Source organism: Rhinolophus hipposideros, assembly GCF_964194185.1.
Source record: "Rhinolophus hipposideros genome assembly, chromosome: 6".
In the NCBI taxonomy this organism is placed as follows: Eukaryota; Metazoa; Chordata; class Mammalia; order Chiroptera; family Rhinolophidae; genus Rhinolophus; species Rhinolophus hipposideros.
Window position 1 is genome coordinate 76,189,361 of NC_138052.1, and position 12,182 is coordinate 76,201,542.

Consider the following 12,182-nt stretch of genomic DNA (forward strand, 5'->3'; position numbering starts at 1 on the left):
TGAAAGTCACAGGCCTCCTCTGCATCAATCACAGTGGATAAAAGACTGATTGATTTAGGCCAATCCAGGTCAATGCCAGTCGAGGTAATCCCAGCAAACTGCACAGCTGCTCTTCCAATGGTGAAATAGATACAAAGACAGAACCTCTAAAGTTTCCAATATCCAGTATGAAGAACACAAGATTTACCAAATGTTTCCTCTTTAGGCAGAGGACTGGTAAGTTACACAACTTCAAAGGGTTTGCCAAGTTCACAGCCCCCTTTCAATGAGTTCCTCTCCGTCACAGGCCCTAATATTTAAACAGTGACCTGGAAATATTGGCCACAGATGGCCGGTCCAAGCAGGAGTACTGGATCCAAAGGCAGCAATCTCTTGACTGGTCTGTAAGTTGCTCTAGCCTAAGAGCTAAGCGCTACAGGGGTCGTCTATACTGGATGGTGACTAACTGACCTAGTCAGATCTTCTCGAGGGTTTGCATGTAAGACACACATGTCAAGAAGTATGGAGAAATCTGACCTTCCATGCAAGCTACCAATAGAGCCTGCCACTCTTTGTGGATGCAAGCGGAAGCCACAAGACACGTGGGTCAGAAAAAAGGATTTATTATTCACAGCACAGCAAGCTGCATGACTTCATAGTTGCCTTCCCCTTGTCCCTCACCCCTCTAAGCCTCAAAGGGGTGACCCAGAGCAGCCGTATGATGTAGGTGTGCCACCTGAGGCATCTCTAACTTAAGAAGCCTAAATCTTTCCTAATGAATTACTAGCAAACCTGCCCTCCCTTTGCCCTTGAAGAGACATTATCATACAGAACAGCAAATAAAGCTGCCCTCTGCTCTGAAGGGAGATACTAGCACCATTTTCCAAGTCTGCTCGCTCTACAAACAACCATGAAAAGACAGCCCAGAACAAAGCGGCAATGCCTCTGCTCACAAGGTGTACCGAAATGCAAGAGACCCATGAAAAATCGTCTCCCAACAACATACCATAGAAACTTGTAGAAACCAAGGGACACACAAAAAGTAGGTAGCAAGTGCTAACACGAGGCAACAGAAGTAGCAAGAAAGACACTATGTAGTAATCAAAACTATTTCATAGCAGCAGGAGAAATAGGTACAAAAGAAAATAGCATCATCATGCCATCGGAAGCCTGGTGATATTTATAAACGTGAACTAGAATCACATTCCCTCATGGAAGTCGAATCACATAGCATTTGTTTACAAGTTATCAGTGGATGTGGACAACAACTCACCTTGCGGATCATTTTGTTTGAAAGTGGAAATTTCTCACATTTTCACTAAGGTACCCCTCATCATAGTGAAGTAAGTCAAGCTAGAATCTCTGGCTGTGTCAGGCTTCAGGGTTTTGTGGGAGATTGTATCATGTAGATGTGAACTAAATACTGTAGGTGTTTCACATCAGGAAGTGAAGCATTGAGGAACCATCTCTATCACAGTGGCCATTTATATTAAAGACATTGATTTCGCCCTGTTTTTAGCTTCCTGCATTTTATCTCTTACTTTGCATCTTACTCCAACCTGCTCCTCTAGACAAGAGGTGCTTATTGTTATTTGTCTGTGGTAATAAGAGCCAGATGATTTGAGATGTGTCCTTGTTAAATTAAACACAACAATTATATCAAAGGGAAATACATATTTATTTTAGACACTAACTTGGCCTCTGTTTCCTATATGTCTAGTTATGGTTTGTTCATTGTACTTTTGTTGCCAAAAACACAAATATCTCATCTTTTTAGCATTATGTGTACACTCCACGCAGGCATCTGAAGTTGTTACTACCTCTTATTTATACAGTACTATTTTACTCACCCCCACAACAACAATTAAAAAAAAAAAGGAACCTTCCTGTTCATTGATAATTAGATGTTTTGCTTCATTTGGATTTCCTCCAACAATCTTCTGTTCAGATTCAGCTCTTATAATTAATTACCCTCTTGCTGAACAACTGAAAACTGAAGTCTGACCAAAGTACATCTCATCCCACACAGATGTCCTAGTTACTCCACAAAAGGTTAATTAATCATAAGAGGTGCTTTAGAGCAGGAGGCGCTGGAAGAAATTCAGACCTGGTTTCTGGCAACACAGAAAAACCACCATCGTGCCCATTGCTATTGAGCTCACACTGAGAAGACCACTTCAATGGAGCTAAAATTCAACTGCACAAAAGAGCTGGTGAATATAATATCATGGCTCAGATAATGGAGCACGCCATGACCCAGGCACTGATGATTCAGAATCCCAGACTGTGAGAGAAGGTCAGCCCTGTTTATCCTCATTTAACAGAGGTTCCTGAAACTCCCAAATCACAACAATGGCAGAAGCAGTTTTCATTGTTCTCCTCTTTTTGGCTGGAGGCCATTTTATTATATGAATGAACCTTCCTCTCCAGCCAAAACAGTCTACACACAATCTTCCAAATACACCTTCCACTTTCCCAACCTGTGGTTTTCGGCGTGCTAATCCTCCCTGGCCAGGAATAGCCTTGCCTGCTTCCACTGTCTAGCCAAAGCCTATAATTCAGTCAAGAGCCAGTTCAAATACCTCATCTTCAGAAACCTGCCCCTAGAACATTCCAACCCACAGGAAGTGCTTCCTCTTTTGATCTAGGAGCAGCTGTGGTAGGAACACTAGCCTGGGCAACAGAAACTATGCAATGTTGGCTCTAGTAAATGTATAGATCCTCAGCTTTCTGTTCAACAAAATGGGAACAATAACAACTCCATGGGCTTCATCATGGAGATCAAATAAAGAATACTAAAATGTCATTTTGTTGCTGCTCAGCATGTATTTCTTTGCTTACTTGATAATTGACCATTCTTGTATTTATTTTCTTTGCTTTTTTTGCCCCTTTAACAAAGGATGTGATGGAAGGTCACCTTGGTGGTCCTTACAATAGTAATCATTGTCAAAGTAGCCACCCTTAGGAGAATAGGAAGATGGCTCCATTTTTCCAGGAATGCAGATGTCATAAATTGTGTGTTTAAAAGACTATGAGAAGACATTTTCTGAGTCTAGGGAGGAAACCGCTGAGCGAGCAGAGAAGGAAAAAAGGTCAGGACTCTGAGACCAAGAATCTGAACCCCTCATATCCAAGCATTGGCAGAGCCATTTGTGGTACTGGAAGTGTCTGTGAATTGATCAGGGAGAGAGTCTGCTACAATGGGTCATGCTGCCAGAGGTAGTAACATCCATAGGATATGACCCTGATTCTGGCTTTCCTCACCCAGGCAAGGTGTCCTTCTGTTACCAGAATACTCTCCAAGACAGTAAGAGAGATTGCAGATGGATTTCCATATCCCTTTGGGAGGGAAGAAAGAGGGTTCCATATTCTGGAAATGAAAGGGAAGTAATGGTCTTGGTGATAGCCATAAACTGTTTCTTCGTGTCTCATAAACTATAAGCATGCTTTTCTCCTCTACTAGACTCTGTGCTCCTGGAGGCCAAAATCTAATTTTATTTTTTATTTTTTTTCTATTTTCCTCAGCACATGGCTCAGAGCTCAGTGTGCACTCAGTAGATTCCAGTTTATTTCCATGGACCTCACTAGATTAGCCTCACTTTTCTCTTTCCCTCAGTCTTTCGTCTCTTGCTTATTGTTTAGTCATGATTTAAACTAAATTAAAGTGGGTTCCAAATCAATGTTGAAGATTCTTGATGGTTGATGTTTTCTCTTTGCTGAATGATTCACTCGATTTCTCTTGGAAGTACCCACTGAAACAGGGAATTGATGAGCTTGAGGGAAGGGAGGAAGAAAGACATTGGAATGTGTCTTTGTATTGGGAGCAAAAAGTGCAACTTGTCTTTCAAAAATAAGATTCTCTGAGAGAAAGGTGGCAATTCTAGTTCGTAAGTACAGCAAGGTAACAGTGCTGCTTCTGGAAAGAGTCAGGCCTTCCCAGCCTCCCTGTCCACCATGTTTACTTAGTTCTCCTTTGGAAGTCAGTCTTGAACTGACAATACAGTGGAGATTTCCTTCCTGTCTAAGATGTTAACCTGTAAAACACATTGATGGAAATAAATAATAACTTGCATTCAAAGCACTCCAAGGGTTCAAATCTCTTTCCAAGCATGATTGTGCCCAGTCTAATAGGGTACTTATCAATTATCTTCATTTTTAAAATGCCAAAACTGAGTCACTAACATAAAACATCAAATTCAGCAGAATACAGTGCCCGCTTCGGCAGCTCATATACTAAGTTCAGCTGAATAGAATTGGAACCCAATTCCATTACACACACACACACACACACACACACACACACACACACCATTATATATAATTTTTCCATTATATATAATAATTATACATATGTAGTATATATAATTACTATAATTATTATTATTCAATGGCATTTCTGATGCTAACACAGCCCACTGTGCAGAAATGCAGCCAGGGAAACAATATTTAATAAAAAAATAATTCTGAGACCACAGCACGCCCAGTTTTTCAAAGCCTTAAAATAAATCCCAGTAATGGAGATTGGGATTTATTAAAATCATAATGGAGATAAATCACAGAATCTAAGGTACAAAATTATTTCCACAGCTTCTCCAACAAACATCAGAAAAGGCTTTGCCAGCTCCTGACCATTCAGGCTGCTGCTGTACAAAAGAGGAGCTTTTTCAAAGAATAACCCTTCTCTGTCCTCATGAAAGGCTACTAAGCAGGCATTACGAGCTTCTAAAAAGAAGATGTTCCATTTCAAATCTTCTCAAAACCTTCTGGTTATATTTACTCACTTTCTCAATTAGCAGATGTTTGAAGATCTGAAAAATGTTTCAGTGCTCTAACTCTATAGGCAATAACATATATACACATAACAACAGAGATGTAAAGAGATGTAGAGATAGGCACATATCTTGTCTATCCCCCTAACAAGATTGGTAAGCAGCTCGTGAATCCTACCTACAGCTAGTCTTCCTGCATCTCCCAGGTAGATAACTACTATGGTTTCCTCCTGGAGAGGGCTTCTTAAATGCGTGCTGATTGATGACTCAATGTAAATACATGAGCTAATGCTGAATGGGTGTAAAAAGTAATACTGAGCGAAAGAAATCATTCCACTTCCTTACCTTTCCAACTGTAAAAAACAGTGCTCTACTGGGTGGTGAACACACAATGGGATTTATAGATGATGTAATACAGAATTGTACACCTGAAATTTATGTAACTTTACTAACAATTGTCACCCCAATAACCTTTAATTAAAAAACAAACAAAAGAAAAACAGTGCTCTAAACTATGGAGGAAGTAAAAAGATTAGTGTTTTCCGGGGGTAAGGAAAGGGGGCAAAGGAGGAATTACAATTAGGTCAGTAAAAATACTCTGTATGATACTATAATGATGGCTACGTGTCATACATTTGTCTAAATCCATAAAATGTACAGCACCACGAGTGAACCCTAATGTAAACTCTGGACTGTGGGTGACAAGGATGTGTCAATGTCAGTTCATCACCTCTAACCACTGTACCCGTCTGGTGAGGATAATGGGGAGGCTGTACATGTGTCTACATGTACATATACACACATGTACAGAGGGTATATGGGAACTCTCGATAACTTCCTTTCAATTTTGCTATGAACCTAAAACTGTTCTAAAAAAATAAAATCTTTTTTCTTTTTTAGGTGCTCCTTCATAATTCTGTGTAAAGACATACATGCTGTGCAGTGCACAACTCCAAAGGGAAGGCAGGCGTACAGTACTTAGGGAATTTTACCCAGCAGGGGTAAGGCTTTCGAAAGCAGGGGGACAGGTGGGCCAGGGAGCAGGAGAAAAGACACTGCCGTGACAGGGTGCAGTAGCAACAACATGGCCAGAATGGTATAGGTTGTAGGGCTTTTTTTCTCCTCGTGATTTAAAGTGATATAGTTGAAGCTGTGTTTGGCATCGGAGAAATCTGGGTTCGAGTCCTAACTCTGTCTCTTACCAGATGGGTGTACTTGAGCAAATTACTAAATCTCTCTAGTCCTCATCTTCCTCATCTATAAAATCGGTGGAATAGCAGCTTTGCTGTGAGAATTAAATATGCTAATTCAAAGTGCACTGACATGAATCGAACATTCGAGAAATTTAATTTCTTGGCCTAATTGCCTTCTCTATCAACACATAAGTTTTTCCATCAAAGCACAGGCTAAAGAGATCACTAGTTGACCCCACTTCTCGAGTCATAATCTTTCTCAACTTTTAAAAATCCAATGCCCCTGGACTATACAAAGGTTCACTTTCCCACACTCCCCATTGAGATTTATAGCTTTGACCCTTAAGATTGGTTGGAAAATTAAAAGGGCAAATCATACATGAATATTCCCCAAATCTCTTTCTCCAACCACAGGGGGCATTCTGGACGAAGCCACATGTCTGCATGTGGGTGAGTGTGGGTGTGTGTCAGAGTGAAATTTTCATTTGCTGCTCTCCGGTTACTTAGCCCCCACCAGAAGAATTCAATTATTCCCACAAGTCGAAAGGAGTCAAGTCAGCTGTTTTGTTTAAAGGAACAGAATACAACTCAAAGCCCCAAACGGAAAACTGGGGAAAGAACAAAAATTGTCTGGGTAGCTTAATAATCACTGAAGTTCTTGCCAGCAACCCAAGGCAGACTCCTACCACCTGATTGTTTTTCAAGACAAAACGCAAATGGCACATCTCTTTGCTTGATTATTTTCATCAGTCAGCCAGCTTGCCGGTGCTTGCGAAGCCTCTGCATAGACTATGTGACCGAGCATTGGGAAGGGCAGGGAGGACGTTTAGACTTCCTTCGCTTCTTACTCTGTCAGCATCCTGGCAAGAATCTGCCAGACTTGTTCAAACACATTACCCAATTTGTACCATTTGTTAGATAAAAGGAGCTAGCTATGCGGATCAAGGTGCCTGTGGCAGAGCATAGAGTTAAACAATGGCAGGAGAACATTTCCACAATTATCTGTCAGTCTGTGACAGAAAGAAGGGAGCTAGCAAAGCCTGTACAGCGTGCCTCTAAAGAAGTCTCCATGGGATCTGGATGGGATCTGGGGGAGACTATGGAGGGAGAAAAGCTTTGGGGAAAAAAAGATGTACTATGCAAAACAATTTTAATAAATGCAAAAAACATCAAAGCAGATCTCTACAATCTATCCTGGCTTAACTTTTTCATATTTTGCAATTTAATTTTCTTGATATAAGCTACATTCTTCTAAATTGGTCTGGTTTAATGCCAATCACATATGCACACATACACAGCCATATTCAAAAAGACTAAAAAAATATTTTCTAGTCATAAAATTTGGGCTACAGTAGATATCAGACATCTCAGGGTAACCTTCCAGGATTTGCGAATTTTCTCTTTCTGAAACATACCATTTTGACACACACAGGTCATTCTCAGGCAAAGAAAGCAGAGCTTAGCAACTGCTTTATCAGAATTCACAGGCATTAATTTCTAACAAAGCTAACTCATCCATGCGTTTGGCAACACAATATACCCAGATATCCACACAGGTGTACACATACCCCCCCCCCACACACACACACATTCTGCTCCATCAGCCTCTAGTCCTTCCTGCCTGGGTCTGAGAGAAACAGATTAAACATGTTCACCCACATTTACATTTTCTATACTTAGCACAACCCTATTAGAACCACAGTCTCACTTTGCATTCTGTTCTTTGAGCCATCTTCCATAAAGAAAATCTGCTTTCATAGGGAAAGTGCAGAGCAATGTCTAGAAATAGATAGTAGGGCTGAATGAACACTGTGTCTTTGACCTGAATTAAAGGCAGCACCAAGCAGAATTGGGAGAAAGAATGGCTCCCTCTGTTAGCCATGTCTGGCTATCATCTCCCCATGTTTAGTGCTAATAATACAAGACCAACCAGACAGACCCAGTCTCTTCTCTCATTGAATTTACAGAGCTGTGGAAGAAAAAGACAAGTCAAGAGGCAATTTCATGGCAGTGTGATACGTGAGAAAAGAGGAGTGAGTAAAGAATGCCATTGTAGTGCAGAGGGATATGTCTCACCCTGGGAAGGGGTTAGGAGTTAGCCTGAGGAGGGCCAGGAGAGTGGAGGCCATGGTCAGGAAGGAGAGCCCAACGGGAGCCCCTGGGGGTCCCTTGTGGCTGGGGTGTCTGAAGATTTCTGCAGGGGCATGATGAGGGGTAAAGCTGCAGGGTGAAGTATGGATCCGCTCACAGAAGGCCTTCTAAGCCAGGCTAAAGATTTGGGGAGTCAGAAAAGTACTTTAAGCAGGGGAGGTCCCAAGATCAGATTTGCTGTTTCGAAAGAGCACTCTGCCTGCAATAGAGAGAGAATGCATTGGAGAGAAGCAGGGAGAGCAAATAGGAGGCAGTGGAAGTAGTCCAGGGAAGAGCTGAGGGCAGCCTGGCTTCAACTCGGCAGTGAAGATGGAGAGAAATGGACAGATTCAAGGAAAAATGAGAAATCTAAATCCCTGCCTTCCTTCAAACAAGTGACTAGGGATGACGCCCTGCAAAGGCGAGGGGGACGCGAGGCGCTTTTTCCTGATGTTCTTCAAGCACAAATTATCATTTCGTATTTTCTTGTAGAAAATCACCATCTCTCATTCATCTTCTTCATTGAAATTCTTGGTAATTGAAAGAAATATGAAATCTATCATTTATTTTGAGCCCAGAAAGGTCACACGGTTCTCCTGGCCAATACAAATGGTTCATTTTGTAATCATCCAGCATGTATTTTCCACAGGACCTGCACAGCCATTCTTTCATTCCTGGCACTTGTTCATCATTCCACTTTCTCAAAGTGAATGCGTGAGCAAATGGCAATCAATGTTCCCAATAAAAGTTTTAGGAGATAATTACAGTGATGGGAAATGTAGCCATTACAATAGTCATGCTGGGTTTGTTGTTATGCTACTAATCACACCAAGTTTTCTGATTTCATGTAAATTGCAGGTACCTTTACTCCAGTAGAAATCTCTATTAATAGATAATATCATTATGCTAATATGTGCTTAAAGTATGACTTAAGAATTACAAGTGATCTAAGCTAGATATTTTAAAACACCCTAATAGCATAACAGATACGAACCAAAAAATAAACCTTGTCACATTTAAAGAAAGCCACCTGTAATTTATCCATAAAAAATCAAATTATACTACTTGAGGCTGAATTATTAAATGTACACACTTTTTTTAATTACTCAACAAAACAGAAGGTCCAAAATGTTCCATTTTCTGAGCTTTGTTTTAGTGTTAATTCATGAGTGTTTATACATACACACTACAGTTGTGAAATGTGCATAGGTATGCCATCATTTATTCAACAAACAGTTACTACGCCCAACACTATACTAGGCAGTGAGGACCCTAGAAAAGAATGGAACATGCTCACAGGCCAGAAGGGGCAACTTACATTCAAATTAGTATGATATTGACATATGTGCCAACTAAAGACAAATGCAAGTCACTATAATGCTATAGAGGAATATGCCCTTAACTCAATCATGGAGGACTTTCTGGGGGAAGTGATTGTTAAGGTGGCTCTTAGCCGACAAGTCAAGACCTTGGTAGACAATTCAAACACATTGGGGGATAATCCAGGAATAGAAGAAAAAACAGTTCAAGGATGCAGAGCTCCAAAAGTAAATGGTGTGATCTGGGAGCTGCAAGGCTAGAGCCCAACGCCCATTAGAGAAAGGTCAGAAGACGACAGAATCCTTGGTGTGCCATAATAAGGTCACTGGAGCAGGGAAGAACCGACAGATTATCTTTGACTTGCTCTTTAGAAAAAGAGAATCTATGAGGCTAAGACACCATTTTTATGTTTAGTCTATGACAGTTAATGGTAGGCCATGTTGACCATGTTGTCCAAATCATGACATGGGGCAGACTATTGGAAAACAAGAGTCTCCTTAGAAATTCAGGAAAAATCCCTCTTCTCTCCCACACCCTTACCTGCTAAATAAACTCATCCTTAGTCTTTAGTTCAGCATCACTTTCTTAAGAAATCCTTCTTGACCACTCCAATTAGTCAATGACCCACATCCATACTGAGCCATGTTGGGAGTAGGTTGTGGCCTGCACAAGGTCATGGGCAGGCTGCTGAAAAGCACATTTACCTTTCTGCCATTCTTCATACACACACACACACACACACACACACACACACACACACACAGAGGAAGTGTTGAAAAGTCTCAATATTGGCTAAGGGCTTGGTCAGTGTTATCTGGGAGATGCAGTTAATTATCTAGCTTATTGTTTATCCAATTAACTCCAGCTTCACAGTCCTAACTTAAAATCAGGACACCAAGAAAGTGCCACTCTGGTGACAGAGAGGCACTGTGCAGGTGAGGAGCAACAGGGTAGCAGAAGAGACACTGGGGGGAGGGCCATAGTGGAGGGACCATGGAAGGAGATAAAGGGGAACCCCAGGATTGGGGACATTGCAAAGGAAGAGGAAGAACTACTAAGAAATGTCTATCGGACGGCACAGAGCTTCAAGTTCTCCATGCAGACAATTCTGGGCAGCCAGTAGCCTGACAAAATAAAAGCCGCAGAAGAATTACCAGTCTGAGTCTGGTCTTTTCACCTTCATTAGGAAGTAGTACCCTGTTTTATATCATTACATTTCTGCCACCTGCCATGCCCTTCAACTCCTTTAAAGTAGTCCTACCCCCCGAAAGTCCACAGCCTTCCCACAGGGCAGTTTGCAAATTACCTGAAGCCCCACTCAATCAAGGCAGCAGTGGCTATCCCTGCTTAGGGATTTTAATCTTTCCACATAAATCACCCCTCCTGCTCCTTAATCATGTGTGACAACTTGCAGTGACTGCATCTCGTGCTCTGAGTTCCCTGAAAGGTCCTACAAACTAAGCAGGGTTAAGCTGAGTCAGTAACTTAGATGGAAGATGCAAGAACCCCTCAGGACATGCACAAAATGAGTCAACAGGCAACACAAGTCTCTCTGATGCTCCACTTCACACTATCTGGAAGACGGGCTCCCTGGGTCTAGAATCTCAGTTTTCTGAATGAGGAGGCCAGCCCACAAGCATCACAGCATACTCTCCTTGCCTCTGAAAACTGGACATTAGACTAGGGAATCAGCTTTACTATACTCTGCACTGTGCTCCCAACTTCCTTCAAGAAGCAGATTGCCCTAATCAGAGTTATATCGGAAGCAATCAAGTTAGTATGGCAGGAGGACTTTGAACCAAACTGGGAAGAATTCTAGACTTTATCAAGATTCCTGGGCCATAACTGCTGGGAATGAAGCTATGTTCCATCCCTTTATTTGTTCCTAAATGTAACACCACTGTAGTCCCATACTTTCTCATCTATTAAACAGAGACTCCTAGGGACAACTTCAGCTTCCTTTTCCTCTGAATGGGATGTTAAGATCCATGTAATTCTGTGTTTTTGCTTTATCTACTAATACAGGACAAGAAAAAGGTTGCCAAGTGCCAATTTTTGTAATAAAAAGTAACATGTACATGAGTGCTTAATCATAACAGGCACTCTTCTAAGCACTTTACTCATAATAATGTGTGTTAAAGTTTTCAACAACCCTACATGGGAGATAAAAATTGAGACACAGATTGATTAACTAATTTGCCCAAGGTCACACAGAGAACAAGAGGCAAAGCTGGAATTTGAACTCAGGTAGTCTGATCCCAGATCTCGTGGTCACCACTCTGCAGTTCTACCTGTACTCTTTGGGATTATCGAGGTTTCTGCCTCTTAAAGAAAATTGGGAACAAAGGGAGACCCAAGATGGTGGAGTAGGTAAACACTGTGCATGCTTCCTTCCATAAACAAATTAATATTACAACTAAATTATAGAACAACCAACCTCGAGAAACATCTGAAGTCTAACCGGACAGAAGTCCCCTACCTAAGACTATAAAGAAGCCACATGGAGACCAGTAGGAGGGGCGGAGATGCAAAACAGGCCTCACACCTGCATGTGACAGTTGGGAATCAGAAGGGATATCTCAGCTGCAGAGGTTCCCCCCAGAGGAGAGAGACCCCAGCCCCACACTGGCCTTTCTAGCCCAGAGTAGTGGTGCTAGGAAGAGCAGCCCCCACAACATCTGGCTGTGAAAAACAGTGGGGATTCTGACCTTCCGGGTGGGAAGGAAGGCTGTGGGAAACCCAGACGTCCTCTTAAAGGGCCCACGCACAAACACTCTCACTGCCAGGCACT